This window comes from Pseudonaja textilis, chromosome 1 (assembly GCF_049901715.1).
Source record: "Pseudonaja textilis isolate UNSWEBS1 chromosome 1, rPseTex1.2, whole genome shotgun sequence".
Taxonomy (NCBI): Eukaryota; Metazoa; Chordata; class Lepidosauria; order Squamata; family Elapidae; genus Pseudonaja; species Pseudonaja textilis.
In genome coordinates this window covers 307,242,082-307,250,234 of record NC_141990.1, presented here as the reverse complement: position 1 = coordinate 307,250,234, position 8,153 = coordinate 307,242,082, and the positions used below count along the sequence as shown (strand labels likewise).

The following is an 8,153-nucleotide window of genomic DNA, read 5'->3' as shown; positions in this document are numbered from 1 at the left end:
GTTGTTGCAGCGAGCTGATTCGGTGTCTGCTGCTCTTCAGAGCTACCGGTTCTATAGAATCAGGCCGAACCAGTAGCATCCCACCCCTGGTGTGGAACCTTCTTGGAACTGTTGAAAGGACTGTGTTGTAGACTGGAGATAGATGATCTAGATCAGGGCTGTCAAACTCCCAGGCCACAGGCCCGATGCGTTGCATGCTGGCCACGCCCACGCCCAGTTTAGCGAAGGGAGGGAAAGTCCAGATACGTCACGTGATGCCGCCATGTTGATGCCAGTTTGACACTCCTGATCTAAATGAAGCTTTTTTCACAGTTATGACTTTTGCAGCATCCCCATGATTATGTGACCAAATTTCAGATGCTTGGCAACCGGTTCATACTTATGATTGCTGCTGTGTCCCAAGGTCATGTGATTTCCCTTTTGTGACCTTCTGACAAGCAAAGTCAATCGGAAGGCCAGATTCATTTAACAACCAGGTGACTAACTTATTAACTGCACCAATTCACGTAACAATTGTGGCAAGAAAGATTATAAAATAGGGCAAAACTCACTTAACATATGTCTCACTTAACGACAGAAATTTTTGGGTGCCATTGTGCTCGTAACTCGAGGGCTACCTGTACAATGGAGCTTTGGGATTTGAACTGCAGCAATCATCTGAAGAGAGACAACTGCTAAAAACACATATGAAATAGCTGACCTGGCCACACACAGAGATATGTGAGCAAAACAAAAGGCTCCAATGAGCATCAAATGGATTGTTCAGCAAAGCAGTTTATCTCCATGTGTTGTTATGGACCAAAAATGCTATCAATTATATTAGATATGGTATTTCAATGTGGCAATTGCAGTGGCTTCCTTCTCATTTCTTATTCATATAGTTTCCTTAGATATATGACTCTCCCAATGCTTATAAATATTAATATAGAAACCCCAATAAGAACAAAAAAATAAAGAATAATGATAACCACAAAACCCCATCCTATTGATTCTGGAATACCCGCAGTTTAAGGATTAGTAGGTGAACTCTAAAGTTAAAATATTGCTTTGAATGATAATATCAAAACACAAGGAGGGATAGAATGTAAGTTATCCAGGCTGAATTCTCAATTTGTGGGTTTTTGAACGAATGTAGCACCATTACAATTCATAGACAAAGTTGCATGGTCACAATTAGCTGAGAAACTGAAAAAACAGATTAAATCCCACTTTACAAACTTTATTTGGCTCAGAAGAAGAAAAAAAAGGCCAATCAGATACATAGAGTACATACATTATACAAATCATATTTGACATCACAGAAAATTTAACTATAGACTTTGGCATGTAGACTATCAAAAGCTGCTAGTCTCTTTCCTTTGTTGATTCACCATTCAGATTCACCCTTGTCTTCTACTCTAGTTTTTCAATTGGCACTCCTATCAGGTCAAGATGTACAGATATGTATCATATTGTCACACTTTATGTGGCACAATAAATATTCCTGGTGCTCTTGAGCCAAAATGTTACCTGTCAATTAATGCAAACAAGACAAAACAAAACAGAAACTGTAGTAGACAGCCATTGGCTCGACATACCGAACAGCCCAAGAAAATTGTTAGCATTAACCAAACCAAACACACTGGAAGCAGCCCGAATGAGAGTCTGCAAGAAGTCAAAATAGGCTTTGCTAGGTAAATCACAAAGATTCGTTTTAATTTCCTCACTCAAAGGATCTTGAAACTGCTCTTGGATGCACTTTGGAATACTCTCATTCCTACAGATCTGTTAAAACCGTGCACCACAAGTCTTTTGAACGAGCTTGCAATAAGCGTCAACTGACTACTCCGGAGATGATACAGGAAATAAATCTTCTCATCACCTGTGAATGTAGGCACCAGAGCTAAATGCCTTGGTATGTATGCATTTATCATATTTTAACACAGGAGAATTTTTGTCTTGCACGGGATCTGAAATGAATTGCCCCTGCTACAATCATTATAATTGCTTCCATTTAAATGCTTTTCATTGTTCAGGACTCCTGGCTGGAGAAGGGACTCTGAATATGAGAATATTGTTGGATTCTTCTAACTGCACCTGGTATTCAGTTCCAGTCTTTGGAGAAAAGTATCGACTTCCTCTAAAGCTGATATTAAGCTGCTTAGAGAATCATTATGGCTGACAATTAGCATACAAATACGAATCACCTGTCTATTAGGACCTCTGGCATATTTCTCAATTTTGTTTTATGAGGGGGTTGATTTTGCTCCTTGTTTGTTGCTGTCTTGGAGAGGGAAAGAGATTGACTTTGGCATTAGTCCATCTAAAGCAATTTTTAAAAACTTGGCAACTTTAAGAAGTGTGGACTTTACTTCCCAGAATTCTGAGCGAATGAGTATCAGAACATTCCAAGATTCCTTTGAAATTAGTTGCATAATCTCCTATTGAATAATTATGTTATTGTCACTTTAAATGTACACTAATCAGCATACATTAAAATGAGCTTTTGTTGTTTCGCTTTTATTACTTTATTGGATCTTGGAGAATGGATCTTCCTTCTTCCAGATTTGTCTTTATTCTGGGAACAAGGAGGGAGGAAACAATGAAAGCTACTATTTGGTGTTCTTTCTTCCCTTTGCTTCTATCTTTAAGAAGAATCTCAACTACTTGTCCCTCAGTGTGATATTTTTTTTAAGGCCCTGGAGCATCTACCAAAATGTCAGTCACAATATTACTTGATAATCTCTCTCTCTCATTATCAAGCCAGGAAAGCCCTAAGTGATGTATGAGAAGACTGATTCTACTATTTTGATCACCCGCTGTGTTCTAGTGCTATGATTGGTCAATGGACTTCCCCCAAATATCTGACATTTCGCTGTGGGAAAAGTAGTTACCCAAGTAGTTTTCCTCAATTGTTCCTATGCTTTTTGCATCGATCCTTCTGAAAGAGCAGCACTTTCGCTCTTCCAATGCTTCCCAAATCTAAAATAAGCTTAAAGTAATCCTGTCAACTCAACACCTGACAAAAGTACTCTGAACACCAGATATAATGCCACCTAGAGCTTAATATCCCAAGTCAGAAAAGTGAAATAAAAAAGGAGAGAAAGAAAGTGAGTGAGAAAGAAAGAGAGAGAGGAAGAGGGAAAGAGAGAGAGAGAGAGAAAGAAAAAGGAAAAAGAGAAAAAGAGAGAAAAAGAAAAAGAGAGAAAGAGAAAGAAAGAAAGAAAGCCATTTCAAAATGTTGCAAACAATGAATGTTTTTGTTTCCTTCAACCCCAGCAGCCAACCAAGTGGAAATACTACTTCCATTCCTAACCTACAAATGAAATTAAAGTTGTTGAAAGATGCCTATGAAACCAGAAGAGTCTTCCTTTTTGGCAAGAGGAGAGGAAAAGCTGAAACCGCAACAATATTTGAGCAGCTTTATTAAATTTCCAGCCATATAAAGAATCATCACCAAGCATATGGTGTTTATACACAAATGCAAAAGATAAACATGTTGGCTCATCGGAGAGAGACAGATACATTTGAAAGCTGCCCCAGCATAAAAAGAAGACTTTGAAAGGAAGATTGGACAATCTGCAAAATTTGTGCTGAGCCAAGAAAACAACTGTGATTACCAGCAGATTCAGGGTCCCCAGCCAACGGGAAGTAGGAAGAATCCTAGTCAGTAGTTGTGTTGCCCTCTGCAACAAGGGATGAAAGTAAAATACTCCAGGTAGAAACTGTTCCTGCCAACTTGGCAGGAAAGTCTGGCTACAATCACACATTCTTTTCCCAGAAAGCTCCTTAAAAGAAATGAAAAAGGCACAGCAGGCCTATCTAGTGAGCACAGATGCTTCCATACCCTGGCATGGGTTCATCAAGTCACAAAATAGAAATAGGTTGTGTGTGTGTGTGCCTTCAAATCATTCTTGACACCTGGAGACTGCCCGGACAAGTCCCTGCAGTTTTCTTGGCAAGATTTTGGAAGTGGTTGGCTATTCCACTTTTCTGGGACTCCTAGAAAGTGTGACTAGCCCAAGGAAAGCAGTTAGCTTCGTGCCTAAGATGATTTCAACTCATGGGTCTTCTGGTTTCTAGCCTGGCGCCTTCATCGCTACACCAAAGTGTCTCGAAGTTGCACTTTATGAAGGCTGTTCTTTTTAATCAGCGTAGCTCATCTGTAAAGGACAGCCAGGTTTTTCATATCCATATCGTATTTCTGAAACGAGAACTTCTGCAAAGCATAGCAACCCAACCCCCATCCTCTGCTCTGTAAGAATTTGTTTGTTTGTTTGTCAAACATGTACAAGATAACAAGTATAGGCATGAACATAAAAAAGAACAAAGGGAGTAAATACAGATAAATGGGGACAGTAAGACAGGGACGGTAGGCATGCCATGCACACCCCCTTTAAGGACCTCTTAGGAATGGGGTGAGGTCCAAGGTAGACAGTTTGAGATTGAAGCTGTGAGGGCTTGAGGCTGTAACAATGAAGTCGGGTAGAGCATTCCAGGCGTTGACCACTCTGTTGCTGAAGTCGTATTTTCTTCAATCGAGTTTGAAGCAGTTTATCTTGAGTTTGTAGGTTGTTTGCTCATGTATTATTGTGACTGAGGCTGAAGAAGTCGTTGACAGGTAAGACGTTGTAACAGACAATTCTGTGTACTATGCTTAGATCGGACTGTAGGCAGCGCACTTCTAGATTATCCAGGTCCAAAATTTTGAGCCTGGAGGCATAGGGAATCCTATTGCTTAGCATGAATCTGGTCATATAATTGTCACACTAATGTCCTGAAGAGCGCATTCAATTCCTAACTGTAGATACAAAATGAATCCCCTTCCCTATCTTATCTTTATTTTAATACAAATTCTACCAATAATGTTGTTGCTAATTAAAACAATTTCAACTCAGCTCTCCCCTAATTCAAAGGATTACACTCTTTGCAGGCTAAAAAAATTGGTTTAAATATACACATATATCTTTGTATCTATTGATCAAGATAGAGATGAAGATGATAGAGATAGAAATGATAGAGATAAACATAGAGATATTTAAACCAACATATATTCTGGAACTCCTGATCCAAAGTCAAAGCCAGTGATAAAAAGTTGCCTCAGACTCTCCCCCATTCCTTTACTCATCAAGTTCTCTGGAACTCTACAGAAGACAACTTGTTTATTTGAATTCTGTCCTTGGACTGACAGTGAACCTGATTCTTGAAACCAAAAGTTGTCCTTCTTCCTTCCAGTTGATTAGATTAGTGTTTCTCAAGCTCAGCAACCTTAAGATGTGTGAACTGCAACTCCCAGGATTTCCCCAGCCTGGTGGGTGTGAACTTTAAGAAGTGTGATGCCCGCACTTCTTAAAGTTGCTGAGATTGAAAGACACTGGATTAAATGTTTCTGTAAAAGCAACATCCTTAGCAGGATTTGATGCTGGTGGTTAGATTATTCTCGGACTATTGCTTGGGAAATCACTATAGTATATCCTTCTGCCTTCATTTCTTTATCACAGCAAAAGCTCATTGAAGTAGGTCAAGAGCTAATGATCAGCCCAATTGTATGCAGAAAGCTACCATGGATCTAGATGGACCTGATCCTGGCTCTTCTCGATTCTAGCTCAGCATCTTCATCTTAACCCCAGCACCACCCTGACTCTTAAGAGAATTTCTAAGGAGGAAAGAGTGCCACTTGCCCATAATAGGGTATTTTCCCTATTATTCCTAATTTTGTGAGTTAACCCTGGTTCTGCAGTGGGGTTCTATTATTTTCAGCCCTGGAGAAATTCATTTTGTCAGAGATTTTCTCACCACCTGAGCAAAATGTAGCCGTACTATGACTTTACCTCCAATAGATGTCATTCTCTTTGCAATTAGAAGAAGCCAACTAATCCTGCCTTTGGGGTGTCTAAAATAGTCTTTGCCTGACAGGGTGTATTCAGGTGTGCTGGACTTCAATTTCCATAATTTTCAGCCAGCATTGTATCAGAGCTAAAATTTGCCATCAGGACCATTTAGATCAGTGTTTCTCAACCTTGCCAAGTTGAAGATGGGTGGACTTCAACTCCCAGAGTTCCCTAGCCAATTTTTCTTTATGCAGAAGAAAGCAACAATCACCATCATGGTAATGGTTTTTCCCATTACATTGTAGCTTTCCATGTGTAAATGATGTTTTATTTTATTGGGTCTCCATTTAACACCTGAATTGGTAAAAATGCAGATTTTCATCTCAGTGAGTATGAGGGATTGAACCAGATAGTTTCAGTTCCAAGTTAATCTCAATCTGGAATTTATAGATCTTATCTTTCAGCCTCCTTTTTTTATCCTTATCTGTAAAATGGGTCTAACTCAAGGGTGTCAAACTCACATCCCGTGGGCTGGATGCCACTCCCGTTTTAGCAAAGGGAGGGAAAGTTGTGATACGACGTGAGTTTGACACCCCTGGTCTAGCAAGAGACCTGGAAAAGGTTTGAGAAGAACTCTGGTTATAAATATATCTTTCTTTTGACCCACTGTGGCCTTTGAGTAAACTGCTGCGGTTTCTTGATGACATGAAGCTTGCTAAAAATAATATATTTTTGAATATATTATTATTAGAATGAATGTACCTCCTACAGGCAGCAATCCCTTTTTTATAATGGCATAATCCAAATCTTTCAGGGGGAAAAATACCTACTTTCTCCAAGTAATGCTAGTCAACTTTGCAAGATTGTTGCTTTGGTGTCTCGCTGTGGAGTTCAAGTAATATGAAGTCATTTTAAAGATTCTCATGTGGGTGAAATGCCAAATTTAATATTTCTAGCAGAAACAATAATATAAATTTTAAATATATATTTCTAAACATGTAAATGTTTCATAGTATTCAACAACTATGTCTCTCCCCCCCCACTCCCCCAAAAATGCCAGTTTCTCTTCTCCATTCGTTTTTCACAAGTCAGTGTTTTACATTTGAAAAGAAAGCAAGGGAGCAATAAATAAATAAGTAACGTGCCCCCGGCTCACTCTAGTATGACAATTAAATCCAACCATTTAACAGCTTGCATCTGTAAATAGAGCAGCTGGCAAATCAACCAGGGTCTCCAGTGTGTCGATAAGTAGAAACAAAGTTTTAAATCTGATGCCTGAATTCCGAACCACATTCCAGAATGTAAATATGCACACAAAGCATGGAGCTACATATTTTGATGGAAACAATGACGAGGCTGGGCCCTTTGCCTGATTCCTCTCTGGTGCGCCCTCTGCTGGATGCATGGACCCAAAGCAGATTACTGAACTTCCAATTAATTATTGGCATCTCCTGCCAACATCTGGCTACATCTGCTTTCATGTAAAATTTGGTTCAATGTTTGAACTGCACCCCCTCCTAAAAAATGCAAAAAGGACTTACTTAGAGTAGAGTCTTGGAGGAAAGCTATTAGTCTCTGTACTTTGTTCCCTTTGCACCCAACTATCTGTCACCAAAATAAATACATGTCAGGAATAATTTCATGGAATAATTTCCCACATAGTACAACTTATTGCTTAGCATATTATCACTTTAAAAGTATGCTCTTATTTGAATACTGCTGATGACACATTTTACATACACACCCATGAACTTGAGAAAGATTTATGGTAACCTACAATATATATTTTTTGCATGGATAATATACGGCTAATATGATGGTCCAGCAATTTAATAAAACTTTCACATTTTTGCAATCCATATATGACAGCCCTCTATGTTTGCTGATATGCAGCCAGATTTATATTATTTGCTTATTGAGGCATATGGAAAATGTCAAGGCAAACAAAGAAAATTTTAAAAAGAACACAGAGACACACTGAAAATGACTTTAACTGAGTCCTTTTGACTCTCCTAGCCAAGTCTTATCTTCTGAGATGAACAGAAGATCTGTTTCTAAACAGAAGCTTTCCCTGGCTATGCCAAAAACTGGACCGGAAACCTTGTACACACAAACATTCACTGTATACTGAAGTTTTAGCTCCCCAAAACCAGCTGGTTTTGCACATTACAGTAAACCGTATTACATTGTTTGGTGATGTTTCAGTATGTTGGGTGGACCTAGCCACGGTGCTGGGAAATCATGCTTTATGGCTTAGCATGATGCATGAATCACTGGGGTTTATTTAATGAGAAATGGGAAATCAGTCCATGCTTATCAAGTGCCTGAGTTAACCCCAATTAA

The 8,153-nt window shown here is 39.1% G+C and overlaps 1 protein-coding gene across 1 annotated transcript in view; it reads right to left on the bottom strand.

The window, feature by feature from the left end:
- Window positions 1-3,387: 3,387 nt before the first annotated feature.
- TMEM260 (transmembrane protein 260) overlaps window positions 3,388-8,153 on the bottom strand; it is a 61,789-nt gene continuing 57,023 nt past the window's right edge. The window contains exon 17 of the mRNA XM_087922411.1: window positions 3,388-7,415. The gene's annotated coding sequence lies outside the window, so the exon portion shown is untranslated. The remainder of the gene's footprint in view (window positions 7,416-8,153) is intronic.